The sequence below is a fragment of the Rutilus rutilus genome (assembly GCF_951802725.1).
Source record: "Rutilus rutilus genome assembly, chromosome: 4".
Classification (NCBI taxonomy): Eukaryota; Metazoa; Chordata; class Actinopteri; order Cypriniformes; family Leuciscidae; genus Rutilus; species Rutilus rutilus.
Genome location: NC_140212.1, coordinates 39,455,772 through 39,480,198, shown reverse-complemented (window position 1 = coordinate 39,480,198; position 24,427 = coordinate 39,455,772). Strand labels below are relative to the sequence as shown.

The following is a 24,427-nucleotide window of genomic DNA, read 5'->3' as shown; positions in this document are numbered from 1 at the left end:
TGCTGATGAATAGTGGTCTTAATCTGCATACCCTAGTTTTGCACTGATGTAAAAAGACTGACAGTGACACAAGACCTCATGTTAGCAAAATGTTTTAAAATCTCTCAAAAAAAACTAATAAAAAAAACATGTATGTTCTTTAATGTTTGATTATAATTTGACTGTCTTCACATAGGGATGGGAATTCATAAGATTTTATCAATAATAATGCCACTGACGATTCTGCTTATCGATCCGGTTCTTTAACGATTATCTTATAGATTCTTGATAGCACTGTGTGGAAAAATGTAGTCATATGCTTTTCAAAAAAACAAGTGTTTTTTTTTTTTTTAAGCTTAAGCTTGAGTAAGCAAACTGTACTTTTTATGTAATTTATGTAATAAATAGAACCTTATTGTAAAGTGTTACTGATTAGTTGTACACCGATTCAGACGTCTCCTAAATTCACTGTTGGAAAGATCAGTTGTTTTAACCATTCATTAAAATGAATCGGTTCAAAGGAGTCATTAGTTCGCGAATTGGACGTGTCGTGCGCGTTGTGTGATTATCCCAGCAGTTAGGACATGGACATCCAGGATTTGTGTCAACACAGAAAACATTTCATCACTGGATAGTTTTTTTTTCGTTTAATTAAAGTGTTGTTTTATGTCAGCTGAATGTCCGGAACGCTTTTCAGAGAAGATAAGGCAACTTATGTAGCACAATTCACACCCTGTGGTAATTCAGAAAAAAAAATATCTCCGAATGCTCCACATGAAACTTCCGACCTTTTACCACCGTGTCGATTATTTTGAATAATATGTGCTAGGGAGAGAGAGCAAGACAGCGCTACCGGTAGTTTGGAGACGGTGAAGTCTTGTTTACTTTCGCCTGGCTCCGAAGAGAGAGAGAGAGAGAGAGAGAGAGAGAGAGAGCGAGAGCGAGAGCGAGAGCGAGAGCGAGCGACCGGGGCTCGCTCTCTCTCTCTCTGCTCGTTCTTTCAGTTAAACTTTTTCAGTTAAAAAAACAGTACTAATCAATTACATTTTGGAAGTAACTTGCCCAACACTGACAATAAATGCAACTTAGAAAACAAGTAACATATGGCAATTGGATTTAATGTTTAAGCTTACCTTTGATCAGTCTAGTCATGTCCTCAGCAAGGAATGGCAGCATTGGTTGGTCCGTCTGATACATGGTGAGAAAGGGCTCAATTTCTCGCGCAATGCTGATGAATATGCCAACCTTTACAGTGAAGAGAGGGTCAGCACACCGGTTCTTCACCTCCTCAAACGATTTCACCTTTGGGTTGGGGAGTTCGCCTCTCCCTACCATCTCCACGTATCGTTTCACATGCGGCCAGAGCTGCATTCCTCTTTCCGCTACGCTAACATTCTCGACCCACCGGTGCTTGCAAAACTTTAGCATGCTCATGCTGCATCCAGTCGCTGTCACAAAATCCTCGTGCCGGGCTGGGGAGTCGTGAAACAGCCAGTAGAGACAAGAAAGTCCATGTTCAATGTCCCACCCAGTCGCTTTACATCCGCCTCTAAATGCATTGTGCAGTATATGCAAACCGCACGACCCGATGTTAATAAGCGACTTTCCCACATCAATCTGCACCTGCTTTTGAAGGATTTCAAACACTTTCCAATTCACGTTCGGTCCATCCATCGAGATTTGGATGAGGTTGGTGATTCCGAGCTGTGAAAGCAAGTTGGTGAGTTTCTCAACAACATCTTTGGCGGTTGAATGCCCCAGGAACTCTGAACCGATGTATTTGGTCTTCACCTCGGGCCCGTCCCATAGCCTGACATGGACGTCTAACTGCTTAGTCTGTAGGTAATGATTCAGGCTCTCGTCAAATAAAAGTACATAAGACATCTGTGTAGCGACTGTCTTCAAAGCGAGCTGTTTAAAATAAGGAGCCAATCCAAAATTACACAAGTAAGCACACTTACGTTCCCCACACGCAAATTTGGCTGCCAACTGACTGTCAGGAAACATGGCGCTGAAAAGTGCGCTGACATCCTCGCACGATTTAAACGAATAGTGGGAGTTTGCGACTTTTAACGCCCACAATACCTCGGCCCTTAATGCGTCTTGTCTAGTAACATTTGAGATAGTCCCTTGTCTTGTGCCTTCAGTCTGACTCATGATGGAAGAACCTGCAATCGACCTAACATTGGTCGATGTCGACGGAGGAGAAAAGAAGCTAGTGACAGTCATGCTCGAGCCTTCATGCGCAGCCACAACTGCCTGGTGCTTGGCGCCTTTAGCATGGCTAGCTAGCGCTGATTCTCCCATATTAGAGATGTCAATTATCTTAGAACATAGTCCACATCTCGCTTTCCTCGGGTCCTGGACCTTCTCGAGCCATGTCTTGTATGTTTCCAAGTGAAGCCAGACATTGTTAAATCGACACTTTCCTGGCATTTCAATTATATTTTTTGTCAGCGCCACCGACTTCGCCTCAGGTTAACATCGCAACAAGTGAGTGAATCGGAAGACGTGAACTGAACGTTATGCCGCCCGAATACAAGGACGTTAAGACAACGCGAATTTTTTTTTATTATTAAACAGTTTTTGTATTAATCACATTATGCTGTGTTAAAAATGAATTAAAATAATAATAATAAAAAAATCCATGACTTTTCCAAAACTTTCTGGGTCTTTTTATTTTTTCAAAACCTTTCCAGGCCTGGAATTTGCATTTTTCAAATTCCATAACTTTTCCAGGTTTTTTCAAAACGTACGAACCCTGCTGTTTATCTTTTTTCAGGCCTTCCCGCTTCTCCCTCTGGAAAGCTTTTCTAATATTAAAGCGAGTCCTAAAACTCTTGCCCAGTCATATAACCCTTCATTTTCCAGTGATTTCCTCTGAACTTTTCTCTTTTGTATTGTGTCTCATCTCTATTTCTGCAGTCTACAGCGTTTTTCAAATATCGCTTACCTTTAATGCTGGGTACACACCAAAAGATAATCGGGCTGATTTTGGGCCGATTTCCCCCCTTCCGACAATCCTAGCTATGTCCCGATTATGTTGATGGTTCAACAGATTATCTTATCAGATTTTCTCTTGGTGTGAGGTGTGTTAACCCTCTGGGGTCTGAGGTGTTTTTGGGGTCCTTGAGATGTTCTGACATGCCCTGACATTTGTGCTTTTTTCAGTTGCTTATAAACATAGTAATGGCAAAAAAAAATTACACACTATTTAGCACAAACAGGGCTACCATAATATGTGAGCAACAAGAATGTACATGTCTGCATTTTTGAGAGAATAATGTTTATGCGTGGTTATTGAAAAAACTAAAAACTAAAGTTTCTGAAATAAGACCACAAAACACACACTAAATATGTGCCAATAAGACTTTTGTCTAATGGATGTCATCGCCTAGTGTTTTTTCTTCAAAATTATGTGAAAATCACCCTGCCTAATCCTTCACATAACACAATACATTGATTTGAATTTTGCAAAGCACTTTCTGTTTGGAAAGGCCATATGCGGAGTGGGCGTCACAGATCATGCATATGTAGTGGTTCACACCTGAGGACCGCATACTTAATGAGCCATTCATTCAGGTGAGTCACTGAGCCACAAGAATGCAAGAGCAACAGTTGGAAGCATCTCAATTCTTTTTTATTTTTCCACATATTGTGCTTGCAATTTGGCCTATAATAGCCAAGGAAAACATGTAATTGTGCAGTTAATTCTCATACTGTATTTTCAGTTTTGGAATATTTATCCTCTCCCCAAATTTGTCACTAATAAAACACAATAAAAATTATTTAAAGAAAAGGCTTATATTTACCTTTTAATAGTTTGTTTACATCTACCTTGTAAATATTTAAATAAACAACAATTCAAGTGTAATCTTTCTTTGTACAAACTAAAGTATACATTTTATCATACATATTTCAAAGTTAAGGATTTGATTGATTATTTGATTATTTTTGACAAAAAAATTGGCAAATAAAAGCTTATTTGAGGTGGCAGATATTTTACAGTAAAAATGTATAATCTATCCAAAACTAATCAACGAAATGTTGTCTTTCATATGTCTGTAACATAGGTCTTTCATTTTTATTATAAGGAATATAAATGCTAATTTGCAGTTTAATACGTTGCTTATACAAATATATATATGTGCATACACACACACACATATACATGTGTATATATTTATACACAAAAATAAATTTTATTTATGTTTTTTATATAAATTTTTTTTTCCACAAATTGTGCTTGTAAATTGTATAATATCCAAGGTAAACATGTCTAGTAATTGTGCAGTAAATTCTCATACTGTATTTTCAGTTTTGGAATATTTATCCTCTCCCCAAATTTGTTACTAATAAAACACAATAAAAATTATTTAAAGAAAAAAAAATTATATTTACCTTTTAATAGTTTGTTTACATCTACCTTTTGAGGGACATTTTCCCTTATTATTATTATTCCTCACAGCACTGCGAGACGGTGTAAACAAGTAATGATCTGAATAAACTTGTGTTTTCTCGAGCTGATATGGGGCTCGAGAAAACACAGCCCCTCACAGGTTTGCGCCGTGGATTCCCGCGAGTCAGACGCGGATACTGTGTTTGTTTTAGGCTCGCGCAGTCTTCACTCGGACGCGCGCTTCAATCCGTTGTGGAGACTCTCTTTTCGTTCCAGTGAAATTACAAAACAAAATACACACACACACATGTCTCTGCCTGATATACAACCACTGATAAACATAATCTGATTTGACAAAAAAAAAAAAAAAACTATATGAGTGCAGATTCGAACTCAGAACCTCTGACACGCTAGGCAAATGTTCTACCACTAGACCACTTGAGTTCACGTATTTACTCACGTGAAAACTCGGTGTTTACTCGGCGTGATCAATTCGCTCTTGAAAATGCTGCCGTTCGTCGTCTGAGCTACAATCTTCCTCTGAGGAAAAGCCAAGGTGAGTTATTCCTCGCTGTCCAGGATCATCTGAAGACCGTCTTTACCGGAGAAACGCGCCATCCTCTCTAAACGCGATGAACTATCAGTGAATCTGATCTGATGAAACTTCGTGTTTTCAAGGCATTGATCGGGGGGCGGGTGCGAAGCATAGATCACCTAAACTATTTACCATGTCAATAGCGCCGGGGGCGGGGCGGCCTCAGTTCATTATAGAGATAATTAGGCAGAAGGAAAAAACGGTACCTCTCCTTGCTTTCAAACGGATTACATGAGTTGAAAACATTTGTTTTTTTTATTAATTACTTCATTTAAAAGAAGAGATTTCAAGCTTCATAAAGACATATATCACGTGCCTGTGTGAGAAGTATTCGCTGAGTTATGATTCATTTTCGGACGCGTTTCAGAATAGACTACACGGACAGAGAGAAGGCAGAACTCGCTCCGTGATTATTTTTCTTAATTTGGCGAAAAGCACAACACTTTGTTTTTATTGTGAGTATACAGAAAAATAATACACATTTAACAGAATCGATTGATGTATGAAACTCCTATGGAAAATCAAAGTCAACAGAGTATTTATGAGTTTCTTTTACACTGATAAAAAAAAAGCGAGCTGGTATCGCCGGCGATACCGCCGACCTCAGGGGGTTAAGAGTGTCAGGACCTACTCGGAAGAACGTCGGAGCCGCCCAGATCGCGAATCGTAAATATTCAACATGTTTAAAGGTCCCCTATTATGCAAAATTCATTTTTGCATGCTGTTTGGACATAAATGTGTGTTGGCAGTGTGTGTACACAACCAGCCAATAGTGATAAAAATCCACTCACTCCTTTTTTATTAATCCCCATAAATCATCAGCAGTGTCTCCCAACGACCTGTTTTCAGAATGCTATTTTAGTGACGTCACTAAAGCCACAGGCCCCACCCACGAGTGTTGACAGACACTGCCGTTTCAACATAGACCCGCCCTGATCGAGTTCACAGCTGCTGAAGCGTTGTAGGTGTTGTGTGGCTGGATGTATTAATCCACATAGCTCTCTCTATTTACTCCCGAAATCTGAGGCAACCGCTGAAGACGAGGTGGAATTATTTTGTTTTTAAAGAAAATGCTCCCTCAACTCTACCGAAATTCGTTTATGTACTTGCGCACTTCTTATAACTTACTGTGTTTACTCAGCTCTTACGGTGATTTTCTGAAGTAAAACTGATGCTTCATCTTTTGTGTGATGTACAATAAACTTTATTAAACTCATCAGTATATGTTTGATCATCATTCAGACCTGGTCCGAAACAGCAGACTTGTAGGCTATTAATAATGGATACATACAAGCAGATGACAAATACATTATAACCGTAATTAAACTACTAAACTATACCTGTTCCATCTCTATACAGCACTCTGACTCTGTAGGCATTATTGTCCGACTCGAAATGAACACCGTTACTGAGAGTTTCTGATATTATCATCATTCCGTGAGATGAAATTGTCCTGAGAGACTGAGCGCGAGCTCATGAAGCTCCGCCCCCTGTGCCGTGCAGCAGCAGCTTATTTGCATTTAAAGGGCCCAAAAAATGACAATTTAAACATGCTGTAAAAAATGATCTGTTGGGTATTTTGAGCTAAAACTTCACATACACACTCTGGGGACATCAGAGACTTATTTTACATCTTGTGAAAAGGGGCATAATACAGGACCTTTAATATTTACAATCAGAAATCCCGATGTGTGGGGGGAACCCCGAGGACAAACAGGCACATTCTGGAGATTATCACATGAAACAAAACAATATCCAATCAGAAAGCGAGATGATCGAAGACACGGTCACTCTCACACACACACACACACACACTTGCAGGAAGCTGAGTGTTAAGGGTTCAGTGAGGTTCTATAGAGGGATTAAATAACTTTTTCCAAAGAGACAATAAATCCAATGAAAAGAATAAATAAAGACAATAAAGAATGAATATATTTCTGTATAAAAGGTTATATATAATGGTGGGTACAATGTTTTTTTTCACATGAATTTTCTGTGAAAATCATTCCAAACTCTATCATCGCAATTTCTTTATGCATATCATCCACCATGCTTATTCTGAAGTCTCGCAAGATTTTGCGAGATTTCCTGTGTTCACAGTCGAGACTCTGGTTGAAAATCTGTGGTGTGCTGTCTTTGTCACATCTTGGCACACCACACACTATAGGAGCAAAACGCTTAAATCTATTATTTATTTGTATAGCGCATTTCACACACAATGGTGATTTTAGTTTCAGTTTAGTTTAGCTTTCTATGGCAGCACAAAATCAAACATAGCCTAAATGTGCAGAAGATAAAATTTGCTCTTCAGACCTTTTACTTCAAGTGTCAGTTGCTTGGAACATCAGGAGAAAACATGAAGATATTAGAAAACTTAGAGATGGTCTTTACTGCTCGTGTCCCACATCCCTCTCAAAGCGCGCAGAGCGGTAGCTATATGACGCATCTTATGGGGAAATATAAAACAAATGTTTTTTAAATAATCTTATTTTATTTAGATTACCATTATTTACTTATATTTATTTCAAGGTTTTACAGGCCGTAGTATGTTGTTTCACTGACGGAAGTGCTAAAATACATTATGAAATGGACGATTGAGCCTTGCTGGTTTTTAAAAATATTTTTCAAAACATATTTAATTGAGGTATATATAATAGAGTGACCATATTTTTGTTAGGTTTCTGGTTGCAGCAATAAGGAAACAGGATTGAATGGATGAATGCATCAAAAAATACTTGACAAATGCATTCACAACCTTGCAACTATACATAAAGTAATACATCCTTTCCATTCAACATTTGGCCTGCAACAATAGGATAATATAGAGAAACAATAATAATAGTTTAGCTTTTAATACCTTTTACATGACACTCTTTCTTTTCATGGCCATGGGTTAAAATGAAATAAAATATCTACTACACTATTTCAGTAACAAATAATTTCAATCCTCCTGATCTCCTGATTTCCGCCACTTCCTAACCCTAACCCTATTCTCTTGTATACTTTCCTTATGTGGGCTTCTAGGTCGCTAGCACCTTTATTTGACACTGACACGTACGTGCCAGCTTTGCAGGTCATGCATTCTGCTTTACACGGATCCTGACCGAAACGAAAACACCAGAATTTTCTCTGTAAATCATCTGTGAATTTACATTTTGGCTTTTTTTTACGCTGTTCAGGAGCCATGTGCCACTGTTGATAAGCAAGCACTGCTCTTTCGCTCTCTTGTGCTCTCTGCTGAGGGTAATGACTGAGATACAGTTTGACCAATGTTTGCATTACGTACATGACCGACCGACCAATGGTGGCGTGCAAGAAGGAGGGACCTAAAGCAATGCAAAAATGGCGACTGTAGAAAGCAAAAGCCGAATCCCGGACATTTAGGTTCATCTAGAAATCCCAGCTGGACGCATTTTTTTAGTTCCAAAAAGAGGACATGTCCGGGAAAAATATGACGTATGGGAACCCTAATATATACATTACTGTCATGTTTCCTGTCTTGTGTTCCTTCCTGTCTTGTCATGTTTTGTACTTCTTTGTAGTTTTTCATGTTGATTAGTCTCCCCAGGTGTATCATGTTTCCTCATTACCTTGTTAAAGGGGTGGTTGAGTATGATTTTACGTTTCTAACTTTAGTTAGTGTGTAATGTTGCTTTTTGAGCTTAAACAAACAAAATCTGCAAAGTTACAATGCCCAAAGTTCAAAGCAAAGGGAGATATTTGTTTTTAAAGAAATTGTTTTTTAAGGACTACAACAAACGGCTGGTATGGACTACACAACACTGTAACATGAGCATGAGCTTAACGTCTTACCTTACGCAAAGCCTCATTGATGTGACATTTTTCTATTGCAATTTTTATGTTGAGATGTTTTCATTATTTATTAAAGAAAATTATGCAAATAATAACAACCTACTGTAAGCCTATTTAATTCTTAATTAATCCAAAAACACAAATGCTGCCGACTAACATCGGTTAGCAAGTCCTGACAATGTTTTAATTTTACGATCATTTATTTTATTTATTTCACTGTTTATTTATTTCAAAGGGCAGCAAATACACATCCCCAATTTGCCGCCGCAGGAACGGCAAGAAGTATTATTCTGGTCGAGTACCAACTGTAGCAAACACTCAATATGACTCAAGGAAGAAATGTAAGAAAATGAATCGTAAACGGATTTGTCTGTCTTCGTCAAAATAGCCTATTAGAAAGATTACGCAAAATGCGCATAGGCTTATTGCCTATTGCCCAGCCAGCAATGACACGTGGGGCCCAGATGGGTTAACTACGGGTTCCATGGGTACTGTGTGGGCATGGGCTTTGGCTGGGTGAAATCAGCGGGTCCCATGTAGGTTTTGTAGTACGAGTCCCACATAGGAAGCCCATATGAGCTGATTACATGGGCCCCATAAGGGACAGGCATGGGCCAAGTGGGCATGGGTTTGATCTGGGATCACATATATGGGTCTTGCATGACATATTTATGGGCCAAGTGGGCATGGGTTTGATCTGGGAACACATATATGGGTCTTGAATGGCATATTTATGGGCCAAGTGGGCATGGGTTTGAACTGGGAATGCACATATGGGTCCTGCATAGAATTTTTATGGGCCAAGTGGGCATGGGTTTGAACTGGGAACACATATATGGGTCTTGCATGACATATTTATGGGCCAAGTGGGCATGGGTTTGATCTGGGAACACATATATGGGTCTTGAATGGCATATTTATGGGCCAAGTGGGCATGGGTTTGAACTGGGAATGCACATATGGGTCCTGCATAGAATTTTTATGGGCCAAGTGGGCATGGGTTTGAACTGGGAACACATATATGGGTCTTGCATGACATATTTATGGGCCAAGTGGGCATGGGTTTGATCTGGGAACACATATATGGGTCTTGAATGGCATATTTATGGGCCAAGTGGGCATGGGTTTGAACTGGGAATGCACATGTGGGTCCTGCATAGAATTTTTATGGGCCAAGTGGGCATGGGTTTGAACTGGGAACACATATATGGGTCTTGCATGACATATTTATGGGCCAAGTGGGCATGGGTTTGATCTGGGAACACATATATGGGTCTTGAATGGCATATTTATGGGCCAAGTGGGCATGAGTTTGAACTGGGAATGCACATATGGGTCCTGCATAGAATTTTTATGGGCCAAGTGGGCATGGGTTTGAACTGGGAACACATATATGGGTCTTGCATGACATATTTATGGGCCAAGTGGGCATGGGTTTGATCTGGGAACACATATATGGGTCTTGAATGGCATATTTATGGGCCAAGTGGGCATGAGTTTGAACTGGGAATGCACATATGGGTCCTGCATAGAATTTTTATGGGCCAAGTGGGCATGGGTTTGAACTGGGAACACATATATGGGTCTTGCATGACATATTTATGGGCCAAGTGGGCATGGGTTTGAAATGGGAATGCACATGTGGGTCCTGCATAGAATTTTTATGGGCCAAGTGGGCATGGGTTTGAACTGGGAACACATATATGGGTCTTGCATGACATATTTATGGGCCAAGTGGGCATGGGTTTGATCTGGGAACACATATATTAAGCTACGTAAAATGCTATCTGTTTCTGAGGCAGAAAAATTAGTTCATGCATTCATGACCTCGAGACTGGATTACTGTAATGCTTTATTAGCTGGTTGTCCTGCATCCTCAATAAACAAGCTACAGTTAGTGCAAAATGCAGCCGCTAGAGTTCTTACTAGATCAAGAAAATATGATCATATAACACCAATTCTATCATCTCTACACTGGTTACCTATAAAGTTCCGTATCAATTACAAAGTATTACTACTGACCTATAAAGCCCTAAATGGTTTAGCTCCTGGGTATTTAACGGAACTTCTATCGCCCTACAATCCATCGCGCTCTTTAAGATCACTAAATTCGAGGCTTCTGGTCATTCCTAGGATATCTAAGTCCACTAAAGGAGGGAGGGCGTTTTCACATTTAGCTCCTAAACTCTGGAATAGTCTTCCTGATATTGTTCGAGTCTCAGATTCGCTGTCCCAGTTTAAAACTAGATTAAAGACGCATCTCTTTAGCCAAGCATTCACATAATAATTACCTTTTATACTACAGTTGAATCAGATTGAATGCATTAATATTATGAACAGCAGCTACGCTAATTATTTCCCATCTGCTTTTCTGTTGTTATCTCGGGACGCTAGTCCCGAGGTAAATACAGATCGTCAGCTCCAGTTTGTATCCAGCCTCCCATGGAAACTACAGATGCCCCAACACCCGTGAAGAGACGACTCGACGCCCGCGAAGAGACGACTCGACGCCCGCGAAGAGACGACTCGACGCCCGCGAAGAGACGACTCGACGCCCGCGAAGAGACGACTCGACGCCCGCGAAGAGACGACTCGACGCCCGTGAAGAGACGACTCGACGCTGGCGATATGTTTATGCCCTAAATCAATACATGATTAACTAACTGTATTTCTCTATGTACATTTCTGAAATTCTGGGAATGCACATATGGGTCCTGCATAGAATTTTTATGGGCCAAGTGGGCATGGGTTTGAACTGGGAACACATATATGGGTCTTGCATGACATACAGGCCTGATAGCACTCCGGCACCACGCCGGATTTCCGGCGTACAGACGTGTCTGCAAAAAAAAAAAAAAAAATTCAGTTTAGCATTCGCGTGATCTGACAATTATCCCAAGATCTGAGAGGCGCTTTCACTAAACCACACCAGACCAGTAAGCCTACTTCAGCCAATCGGTAATAGGGTAGGGGCTGGTCTTGGGTTTTGGCCAATCAGATTGATACAGCAGTCACTCCACGTGCGAATTTGTTTGTTTTTCCCATACACTACGATTGTGTTTCCCTCACTGGCAGCGCGAAACGTAGCCAAAGTCATGGAGTGCAACTTTATGAAGCCAGGGGAAGATGCCAAACTTGTCGATAAAGGCATAAAGAATAAATGGTCTTGGATAGAGGTGGTGGGTAGAGACGAAGTTTCTGCACTTTGTGCGCAAGGAAAATATTATGGAACTAGCGGGAAAAAAGTGCTGCCACGGCGCGAGTTAGACCCTGGTCATCAAGCAGCTGTAGCTCGTGGCCTGAGTTGAGGTCGCTCGCCAACAGGCCGTTCACATATCGCGTCTTTTGCGCGCTCAAGTTCATTCAAATGTAGGCGCGCGGTAAGCGCGCTCATAATTGAAGCGACGCGCTCGTTTTTTTCCAGGCGGTTTTCGGTGGTGGAAATCCATTAACCACTGAAACTTTGTTGTCATTGTGGAGAGCGCAGTGCATGGTTGCATAGCAGGGTAAATCTGACCTAATTTTACTATTAATAATAAAAGATAAGCTAAAGTTCATTGTAAATGTCAGTAATTTATCTTTTTTTGACTCATTCTTTTTATAAAAATAATTTAAAGTCTGAAATATGTGAGGTTTATCTTTTTATAAACTTTTTTGTCAAAACTTTATTTGAACTTGTACATGTTAGTATATAACATGTTGCAAGACACTTTTAAAATCCGGCTATCATTAATGGTAGGCTATTATTTTAATGTTTATGTAAACAAAAAGGGCATATTGATGCTTATTTTATTTGTTATTTGCTGGTTTTTGACATAAAACTTGGTGAATTGATTTCATTGTGTAGTATTAGGCCTAGTACTTTTTGAACAGGATTCTGTGATAACCGTGATAATTTTTGTCACTATAATCATGAAATGAAATGTTCATGCCATTTCATCTCTAGGTATGATCAACTAATTATGTGTTTTTTACAGTATAATATGCAAAGCACAATGTTCTATAAAAAAAATGATATCTGATTCTGTTCTTTTCTCTGACACGCGTTGTTGGGTGTGGAAGGTTACTAATGTGATTGCTTAATCTGTAAATTAAATTAATGCTTTTTCAATTACTGAATTCATTGAAATAAAATGAATTCTTTGATTTGAATATTTTTGGGCAATATGTCGTGTAGGTCTTAAATGTCAATCTTTATGGTCTTAAAATGTCTTAAAAAGGTCTTAAATTTGACTTACTGAAACCTGCTACTGTAATATATAGGCTTGTATTGGGTTTGTTCATCTCATGTCTGAATGATGTCCATTTATATCCACAAAAGTCACCAGAATCTATCATTTAAGGGACTATTTATCAAAATGTTCTCATAGGGGAGCACACCCCTGGATCCCGCTTGACAATTATGTTGATCAGGGCATATATCTTGGCTTACCTCCCAGGGAAAAAAGTTCAGGCTCAGGATTTTTTTCTACTATCACCCCTGGACATATTTATGGTCCAAGTGGGCATGGGTTTGATCTGGGAACACATATATGGGTCTTGAATGGCATATTTATGGGCCAAGTGGACATGGGTTTGAACTGGGAATGCACATATGGGTCCTGCATATAATTTTTATGGGCCAAGTGGGCATGGGTTTGAACTGGGAACACATATATGGGTCTTGAATGGCATATTTATGGGTCAAGTGGGCATGGGTTTGAACTGGGAATGCACATATGGGTCCTGCATAGAATTTTTATGGGTCAAGAGGGCATGGGTTTGAACTGGGAAAACATATGAGTCTTGCATGATATATTTATGGGCCAAGTTGGCATGGGTTTGAACTGGGAACACATATATGGGTCTTGCATGACATATTTATGGGCCAAGTGGGCATGGGTTTGATCTGGGAACACATGTATCCTCCTGGGACCCAGAAAAAAAAAGTTTTTTGAATTTAGTTTTTTTCCATGTAATCACACTGTTCAGAGCACAATAAACAAATGGTAAAAAAACATTTTTGAAAAATAATATTTTATTCATACGTTATGCTATGTCCTCTGTAGTGGACACCAGGACTAAGTTGTTTAAAAAATAAAATGACATGAAATTATATGTATAGGCAAAACCAATGGGATTTTTTTTTCAATCACCAATAAATTTGGGGGTTTCAGGATTTTTTCAACCAAAATTTGTATAAAGATTATTCTCAACTATGTTATGAAAGAAATAACGGAATGAATTGATACACCATTTTGCTTTATGCAATATGTGGGTAAAATGTCCATAAATTAATATTCCCATTCAATGCAATGTATCTATAAACTGTATCTAATTTGCACCTTAATGTGTTCTTGGAGCAACATTTAATGAAAAAAGAAGTGTAATAATTGGAGTAATAATTGGCAACATTTTAATAATAATATCTAATATTTCATAGGAATATTGATGTATAATTTATTTCCATATTCACTTCTTGTGTCTCACAAAATGCCTGATAAACATGATTTAAGTCTTGATGTCCTCTATAGTGGACATGTATGAAATCAATGCCCTGTTCTGTAACAGAAAATATTTTTTTTATTTGAAACCCCATAACATTTTCCTGAGATGTTGTTTTATGAAATACAATTTGAAAAGTAGTCCAATTTAAATTATAATTACAATATATTATCATATTTCCATAAGAATGCTACATTTGATCACTAAATTAATGTCAGACATTTTTAAAGACCAAGGAGAAGTTGTTTTCATGGTGAAACCTCCAAACATTTGGTGTCTCTGAAAAGTCCTGAATGTGCTCTTTACAGGACACCCAGGTTGTGTCATGTGACATGTATGATGTCAGAGATATTCACTAAAATATAATGTCCACTACAGTGGACAAAAGTCTATTCTTGGGTCCCAGGAGGATATGGGTCTTGAATGGCATATTTATGGGCCAAGTGGGCATGGGTTTGAACTGTGTACATATAAACCGGTCCTGCATGGCATATTTATGGGCCGAATGGGCATGGCTTTGATCTGGGAACACATATATGGGTCCTGCATGGCATATTTATTGGCCAAGTGGCCATGGGTTTGGGTGATTGGTTCAGGTCCAGCAATATTATGTAAAGCTCATCTACAAACAAGCATCAAAAATTAAATAAAATAAAATCAAATAAGCTTAACTTAGGATATCAAGGGGAGCCTTATCATTCAAGCTCCTCTTGGCAAAGCAAAATCTGCTCGTCACAACATGGCAGACAAAGCATCATTCTGCTTGCTTCGATGCTGGACAGGACAAGAGGAGGCCTCATCATCAATCTGTCTGCCACTTCTGTGTTGTTAGATGTCCTTGGACCAAGGAGTAGCATGTGTTTCTATCAAGGTGTAGCTCATACACCAACAATGACTGATGTGTTGGCTGTAAAAGGTACAGTAGATCTGTTTGGTTAGGCTATCTGAAGATCTTCAGGATGCATTGACATATACATGGTTTATGGTTTAAGACGGTAAAGGGAGGGGCTGAGGTAGTTAAAGAAGTAGGCCTGTAAGGACAGAGGCCCTTTCAATTTAAGTAAAAGAATAAAGCTGCAGAAAGCCTTCCGACAGTGCATGGAGCAGAATCCATGCACTGTCGGAAGGCTTTCTGCAGCTTTATTCTTTTACTTAAATTGAAAGGGCCTCTGTCCTTACAGGCCTACTTCTTTAACTACCTCAGCCCCTCCCTTTACCGTTTTAAACCATAAACCATGTATATGTCAATGCATCCTGAAGATCTTCAGATAGCCTAACCAAACAGATCTACTGTACCTTTTACAGCCAACACATCAGTGACCCAGATTGGGACAGATTTATGGGGATAAGTGTAAAGGAGACAGCATTGCTACTGCTGGCATTTGAATATTTACAATATTTATATTGTATGAATATTTTGCTAACTTAACATAAGTTGCTTATAACATATAGTTGCCTGTAGAATGTTGGGTAAATCCCTCCCTGATGCCTCATAGGACCCATTTTGCTACCCGATTGGCTTTTGGTCAGTTTGCACATCCATCTACCACGCCGGATACCCAGATTCAAGACCCGCTTGGGGAGTGGTTTCTGGTATCAGAGGTGGAAGTCATTAATTACAAATACTCAGATTACTGTAATTAAGTAGTTTTTTGCGGTACTTGTACTTTTATGAGTAGATTTTCAAGCCTGTACTTTTACTTGTAATTAAGTATTCATTAATCCATGTAATCTACTAAATTAGTTAGCTAAGTCAGTTGAGTACTGAGTACAATTTTAATTCATATCCAAACCTTTTATCTGCATTTTTGTAGCCAGTAAGGTGATTTGATAGCAAACAAGCCGATGAAAACCGGGTCATGACGGAAAACAAAACAAAACAAAAAAAGGACGTTAATGATTGATCTTTCATTGATTCTGAATGAAGAATTTAACCAGTTAAAAATTCATGGATATTTAATCAATAGTCGTGGCTCCTCATGTAATTTAGTTTTTTGTCTGCCGGAGACATTTGCTTAATAAGGAAATAAAAACTTAAATGAGGGAAAAACACTTGTTTTGCATCTTATCAATTATTAATGATTAATAGATTGTTGGCATGTTAACTTCTGGTAAAGGAAAACACACAATTTCCAGCCCTAGTCTGGAGAAGTGACGGTGACATCAGTGGTTAAAAGTAACTAATACTCTGCATTTTTTTTTTTTTTTTTACAAACTGTACTTTTACTTGAGTATTTCTCTAACACCGGTACTTTTACTCGTAATTGAGTAATATTTTAGCAATGCACTTAATTGTACTTGACTACAGATTTTCAGTACTCTCCACCACTGCCTGTTATGCACAACAACACCTAATTAGGCTCATTCATAATGAAGCCAGCGAAGCAGTTAAGTCGTTTGTTAATTCTCTCACATATCCTTTAATTTACGAATTTTACTGTATTAAATAGTTATTTGGTCAGGCAGTTCGGACATCTCTGGGGCCTGTATGCAAAGACCGTTTCGCGCTCAAAACGTTAACAGTCCATTCGGAAAGCAAGCTGGCTGTGACTTGGAGGTGAAGTGCATATTTCTTCCGACCAACGCCGAATTTCCATAAAATTAAGGTAAGTTGAAATATTATGTTGCCATAAAAATAACACTGCAGATTGTACAGTAGTCTGTATTTTTGGTTTGTGCTGTTTAATCTGATGTAGAATCTAACCAAAATGAAAAACAGCAGGTTTGGTTTAGCTATAGGGCTGGACAATAATTCAGTATCAATATATCACAATATACTTTTATTCAATAACGGTGATATGATATAAAATATATTCATCATTATTTCACTTCAAATTCATCTGAGTCAATATCAGATTCAGAGTTTGGTTCCCTCCCGAACCCTTCCTCATGCTTTAAACATAAAAACATATTGCACATATTGCATAACACATACTTCAACATATTGCACTGTCCCCACCTTTTGCTCTAATAATAAATTGGAACAAATCAAATCAAACTAAATGTGTAAGCAAACAGTCTCAAATGTTTTGGGCTTGTAAACATCATAATGTTTGTTATACAGTAACTCCTCATTAACAGTGTCCCTTTCTGCATTTTCTGGAGGCAAAATCATCAATAATGTCGTCATGATATTTGCTTCCCAACATCACGGTTGATGCTCATGATGCCAAACCACTCAGATGTTCCTGGGAGTAATAAGGCTGATATTAATTCAGCTCTCCATCAAATTGGCTGTGCTTGGTTTACTTTCATATACTTAAAATGTAGGTAATTATATTATTATTATACAATTATCATTTATTTAGCTCCTTTGTCAGAATATTTTACGAGTTTTAATAATTCTTATATTTTTATAATAAGATATCTGCAGCTATATGTGCTCTTTGGGTTATGCAAGCAAACAAAATTCAACCTTAGTCAATATTTATCCTTCATTTTGTATTAGTGCAGTTGTAACTGCAACACTACAACTAACGATAGAAGCCAGCAAGATGCACAGGGAGACTTTTTATGTAGGTAAAACATGGCCGAGAGGAGGGAGAGATAGGCCGATTCATACAAAAAGTAAATAAAAATGTAAATCTAAAACCAATTAGGCACAGTGTTCGGTCAGTATAGACATAAATCCATAAACAAATAAACATATCCATTTTTTAAGGACAGGCTAATGTGTTTTATAGAAAAATAAATAATAAATTAAAATCAAGTGAACATGTTTTCCTGTAAACCAAGAGCAGGCACATAGCAGCAGTTAAACAGTGAACACAACAAATATTAAGTGAATTTTGTGAAGTACATTCAGTGGACAACTGCACAGTCTGTTGCAAAAGAACTTTACAATTCTCACCAGTCTGAAATTATTCACTGTATCCAGGCTAAAAAGCTCTCAAACTTTAGCTGCTGTATAGGACACCGCCATTACTGTACGCTACCGCTCGGCAGAGATGCTATTGTGCATGTGCAACTCCCGGCAGAGATTGTAGTGAGATGCCTCACTCCGTTGGAAAAACATATCTGGCGACAATTGTCCACAATGGAATTCATTGTCGACTATTTCTATTATCGATTTTTGTCGAAAACATTGACGAATCGTTGCAACCCTAAACTACGCATATTGCTGAGTGACACGTGAGCCTTGCTTATCGTGGACGCTTGCACACACTAATGTCCCTGTGTGCTCTGCACGCAGTAGCGTAAATGCCTCTGGGTTAATGCGAATTAGCTCAAGGATATAGGGAATTTTAGAAATATTAATAATCATAACTTATGGTCATAATTCATAAATCGCATATGCATTTACTTTATCAATTATAGGAAATGCCTCGTTCTGTAACTGGTTTCGTCATCAGTTATTCGTCCCGCGAATAAATGTAAGACTATCACAGTTAAGAAGAAGTATTCCTGTTTACAAAACTCCAAGAAAGTTTATCTTCTGGCCACGAAGACAAAGCCTTTTTGGGTTTATAAATTAAAACTAGGCCTACTCAAAGTAGGCTAGCCTATAATATAGAGCGTGTAGCTTAAATAAGATCTTTGATTTCATTGACTTCATAAAAAGTGGTTTTTCAAACACAGGGACAGTTAAAAGTATAAATGGGTTTATTAATAAAATGGCACACACTAAGAGATTATATAAGCTACAAATATAAACGTACGTAAAATGCAAACAATAAAACAAACAAACATTTAAACAAACAAGAAAAATATGTGGTCAGAATAAAATGAAAATGAAAGAAAGAAAGCAAGAAAGAAATAAAGAGATAAAAGATAGACGGTAACTTAAGTCACAGACCTACGAGCTAGACACCAGGAATCAGCTGTTAGAGAGAGATCAAAAGATACTTGCAAGTCTGTTCTCTGTTCGGGTGAGGCTGAGACAGGAAGGAAACACGGACAGTGTCCGGTTTCTGTTGCGTCTTCTGGTGTCGCGGGAAGCTTGAAAGGCTCACTCGAATTTAACGTTACCGAGAAAGTTCAGATCGTTTCCCTTTTGGAGGGGAAAGGCACGTATGAGCTTAGTTGCGAAGAACGGCAGCTACGACTCGAACATGTGTTGGTCCGAGGAGAAGGCCTGAGCCTTTCAGATGTTTCTTGAAGCCGGGGAGAAGAGGAGGAGTTCCGGGATGAGAGAGGCCGGAGAAGAGAAGAGCAGGGATCAGAGAGCGAGATGAGGGGGTTTCTGCCTTTTAACAGACCTCTGTTTACGCCTTCTTTCTGGAACGACAGCGAATCAGATCTTCTTATCTGAGGCGGGAAAGATTCTCTTTGTGTGGAGAAGACACGCCTACCTTTACCATATGTCTTATGAGAGAAATAATTCATATTTCCTCTTACGACTGTACACACAGAACAATACATTTTACTGTAATCTCCTATGTGTGACTGGTTGAATTAAAACAGGACGGTCAGACAGATACCAATTATGACAGGTAAATATAAAGGAAACATAACGTTACATTTATATGCATGATTACACACAAATAAAGTTTGATTAAACACACAATAAAATTGTCAGTGTTTCCGTTATGGTAAGTGAAGACACCTGGGAAACAAAGGAATACGTATCAAACATTTGAAGGGTTTTCTCTGAAAAGTTCCCTGAAAAGTTCCATGTGTTGGAATGTTGGCTTGCATAGGAACTGGATAAGATGCAGCTTTGGAGTCATAAAGTTTACGACCATGTCGGGGTCGGTTTACAAGACACTATTGAGGAACCTTCTTTCAGTGAACATTTAGAATTCAAGATTTTACTCTTAGCAACCCACACCTCTATTACACGTGCATATAGGAATGTACACACATTATGAAAATAAAAGAAAAGATATTTCTCGTATTCTCAGTTATACACAAAAGGGTGTTTGTGTGTGTGTGCGGAATGTCATGAGGCTGTAACGTTGGGGGATACGAGTCACATGGGTGCTGGTAAATTGGTCCTCGTGGGGCAATTATTAACCAGCGCTGTCTTCCCGAGGACAAAGACGATGTGTTCGCCATCACATGATTCACTTAATCTGAAAAGCAGATGCCATTGTTGTTACAACGCATACACATGCACACAGACACACGCACACACACACACACTTAGTGTCATGTAAGCTGGTTATTTGATGTTAAATGGTTACTTATCTTTTTATTGAAAGCTCCTGTTGAACACTGATTTGCTCAATTTTTGTCTAATTTCATTAAGGTCTTGCCAGCCAGGAGACAGGAGCCAACCAGACAGGAGCCAGCCAGACAGGAGGAGGTGTACCCTGTTGTTCATAAATATGGCGTAAGTTTCCATACATCGACCTTAAAGTTTCCTTTAAATGCTCCTGATATGTTACAAGACGTTGACAAATTATGTTAAATTCAAATGCTTATGACTTATATCACAGTAGTTTAACCAGGATATTCTCATTTCAAAAGCAGAGGTGCAGCCCACAACTGATATTGTTTACATTTGATATTTGATATTTGATGAAAGTTCCCAATCAGGGAGAGGAGGGCTCTAAAGTATTCAGAATTTGGGTGGATATTTTATTTAACCCATTTTGATCAATTTCTTACATGAAGGGTTTTTCCTCCATAGAGATTTCGGTGGCGGCCGCCACCACATTATTTATTGCCGCCACCGCCTCACGATGAGGAAATCCAAAAATAAATACTTCAAGCGCTGTCTGTCGGGTGCGCTGGTTTTTCTTATTCTGCGCGACCCATGCTATTTCTGGATCTTACAGTTACGCTAGCACCCCCCCCCCCACCGTCGTAGCTATGATCGCACCATGCCGCGTGCTCCGCGAGGGGTTACCGCCACTCTCCTTTTTTGGCCAAGGAAAAACCCTGATATTGCTCAATTAAACATGATTGTAGTATCAGTTCTGGCCACAATCTTACATATGACTCCTTTAAACAGACCATCACAGATTAGGGATGTGTCACGATCTTTGGATATTGGGATATATTATCTCTGAGCCACAATTAATTTCACACACACGTGTGTGACAGTCAGCAGGTCTTTAACTTAAACACCTCAATATGTCTGTCGGTTTTATATAGTACAAAAGCTTTGTCTGTTACAGATCAAAAAGAAAAATGGATTATGATGACAGTCGTTGGACTAAACAAAGACGTGTTAAAATGAAAGTACAGGAGCACTTGAAGTTTTTGGAAGACTGCCATAATGACGAGGACATTGTGCCAACAAATATGGATTTCATTGCATCAGAGGAAGAGTTGGAGTCTCATGGAAGTAACAATTCAAATGACAGACAGATCTGTGGACATCATAGTGAAGAGTTGGGGTCTCAAAGTGATGAATCACATTCTGAAGTTGTTTCCAAACACAGTTTTGAAGCCACAAATGATCAGACTGATTCGGAAAGCACAGGTGACAAATCAGACCCTTGTAGGAAATTGGGAGACTGGGCAGTAAATCACAATATTTCACATAGTGCCCTGTCAGAGTTGTTGCACTTATTAGTGCAGTGTGGCTTAGAGTTACCAAAAGATCCAAGAACTCTTTTGTCAACCTCAACAACCTACGAAATCAAAGACATCGGAACTGGATGCTACTGCCATATTGGAGTGTCTAACTTAATCATTTCAGCGCTGTCAAAGGAAGCACATTCCTCAGTAGACACTATAACACTGCGCATTAACATTGATGGTATACCCCTCTCAGGCAGCTCTAAACAGGAGTTATGGCCTATTCTGGCTAAGATCAAGGAACTTCCCAGAGCTAATGTTGGTGTCATTGGTCTGTTTGCAGGCCCAACAAAGCCTCAATCGTTTCATGAATACCTAAAGGATTTCATTGAGGAGTTGAAGCTATTAATGCGTGATGGTCTAGAATACAATGAAAGACATTACAATGTTGCTCTTCCATATGCATTTATTTGTGATGCACCTGCTCGTGCCTACTTGAAATGCATCAAAGGTCACACTGGCTACAGCTCCTGTGAGCGATGTACTGAGTATGGGGTTCATTTAGGTACAGTTGTGTTTCCAGAATTGACTGCACCGCTTCGGACAGACTTGACCTTTGATCAGCAGCTTGATAGTGAACATCACCATAATGATATAGTCTCACCGCTACAAGAGCTTGGCATTACAATGGTCTCAAGCTTTGTCCTTGACTATATGCATTTGGTATGCTTAGGACATTTTAGAAGAATTGTACATCTTTGGACCAAGGGACCTTTAAGTAGTCGTCTTTCTGCTTCCACAATCAACATGATTTCTGATCACTTGGAATCAATCAGAGCAAATCTCCCACAGAATTTTTCACGTAAGCCAAGGTCACTTCGAGAATACAGAAATTGGAAGGCCACTGAATGTCGGCAGTTTCTGTTGTACACAGGTCCTGTGGTACTGAAAGGACGCCTACCAACAAGGCTGTACAAAAACTTTATGCTACTCTCAGTTGCAATGAGGATACTTCTCAGTCCAGCCTTGTGCTCTAAGCACTGTGAATATGCAGACAAGCTACTGAAATGTTATGTGACAAATTTTGGACAGATATATGGATCAGAGCAGCTAGTCTATAACACTCACTCACTCATCCATCTTGCTGATGATGCCAGAAACTTTGGTGCCCTAGACAACGTGTCATGTTTCCCTTTCGAAAACCATCTGGGGACTATGAAGCGGCTAGTGAGACGGCCCCAAGGCGCAGTTCAACAACTCGTAAGACGTCTCAGTGAAAAGCAGCGTTCACTCTCCCTTAAAAGTGGAAAAGAGAGGGCAAATAAGCCTCTACAACCACATTTCTCAGGTCCGACTCTCCCTGATGTTCCTGTCCACATGCAGTACATGAAGTACAGACATGAGGGCAATATCATTTCTCGTCGTGAAGGCAGCAATTGTTTTAATGTTAAGGGCAAAGTTGCTGTGGTGCGGAACATTGTTGAGTTGGTATCAGGGGGTATGTACGCAGTCTGTCAATTTTATGAAAAAGAAGGCAGCTTTTACAACTACCCTATTGAGTCAACGTGTGTGGGGATTAGAACAGTGACACGGCTGTCTCTCCAGCTGCACGGTGTGTCAGTCACAGATTTAACTGAGAGACTAATACTTCTGCCATTGCAGGATGGAGCTGTTGCATTTGTCCAATTACACAATCAGTAACCATTATGAACTTTGCAGCATGCCCCTGTTCTGTGTTGTCGAGTTTATTGACGAGACCTACGATGGCCAATCTGTGGTGGATATAATTCCAACATGTTGGATGACCGAAGAACAAAATGAGTGTTTCTGGCCATCAGGCCATAATGTAACCAAGGCTGTGAAGGACCGACAGAAGCCAGAGGAATCGTGGCAGAAATACTCCATCAGGGTACTTGGATGGGCAGGTAAGAGGTTCTTTTCTGAATTTGACAAATACTCTGTCTGTCATCTATCTAGCTCAATGTCAATAAGGCATCAATTTCTATAAGTGCCAAAAATTTAGGCTGTAAAATTGTGATTTCTATATTCAATTGTCTTTTTCTGAACCAACATCAGTCATCATAAATGGTAAACAATATTTTTTCATGTTTACTCAACTCCAGGCATTTGAGATTATTTATAGGTGCAAATACCAAAATGATTTTTTTTAATCACGGTCAGTATAGATTGCATACTAATACCCTTTTTCCTTTTGTTATTAAGACACTTTCGAGGCTGAATATATAATGTTATATAATTAACGTTGCAGAATTTCTGGCATTAAAGGAAAAGTACTGTTTTTTAACCTGTACTGTTTTTTTAAACCTTGTTTCTAGCATGTTTCTTTCATATTTCTTTCATAAACTTACCCGGGGAAGTTTGGAGTGACTTTTTGTCCTTCTGGAGATATTTAGATCCATGTCATTCCAGCAAAACGGTAGAGGTTGGGGCCAGTAACATTTCAGCCTAAATAAAACATTATCAGTGACAAAACATCTTCTTTTCACCAATATGTAGTTATGCATTGCTAGTGCTATCTCTCGATGACTTCAGAACAGCTTGTTTGTCATCCAGGCATTTTAAAAAAGATTTGTCAATACGAGCCGATGACGTCATTGCCGTTTGCCACCACATGATTATTTTATTTCAGCCTTGTACACTACATCCAATGGCCTGCTAACTTGCTACTGCTAGTACAATATAGCAGAATATCCGATTTTGAGGATATGTTGGACATCTTCATTGTG

At 39.1% G+C, this 24,427-nt stretch overlaps 1 long non-coding RNA gene across 1 annotated transcript; it reads left to right on the top strand.

The window, feature by feature from the left end:
• Window positions 1–16,798: 16,798 nt before the first annotated feature.
• Window positions 16,799–23,518, top strand: LOC311289954. The gene is made up of 3 exons (XR_014627253.1): window positions 16,799–16,876; window positions 20,461–20,544; window positions 23,400–23,518. It is a non-coding gene; the product is annotated as an uncharacterized lncRNA (long non-coding RNA).
• The last annotated feature ends 909 nt before the right edge of the window (window positions 23,519–24,427 follow it).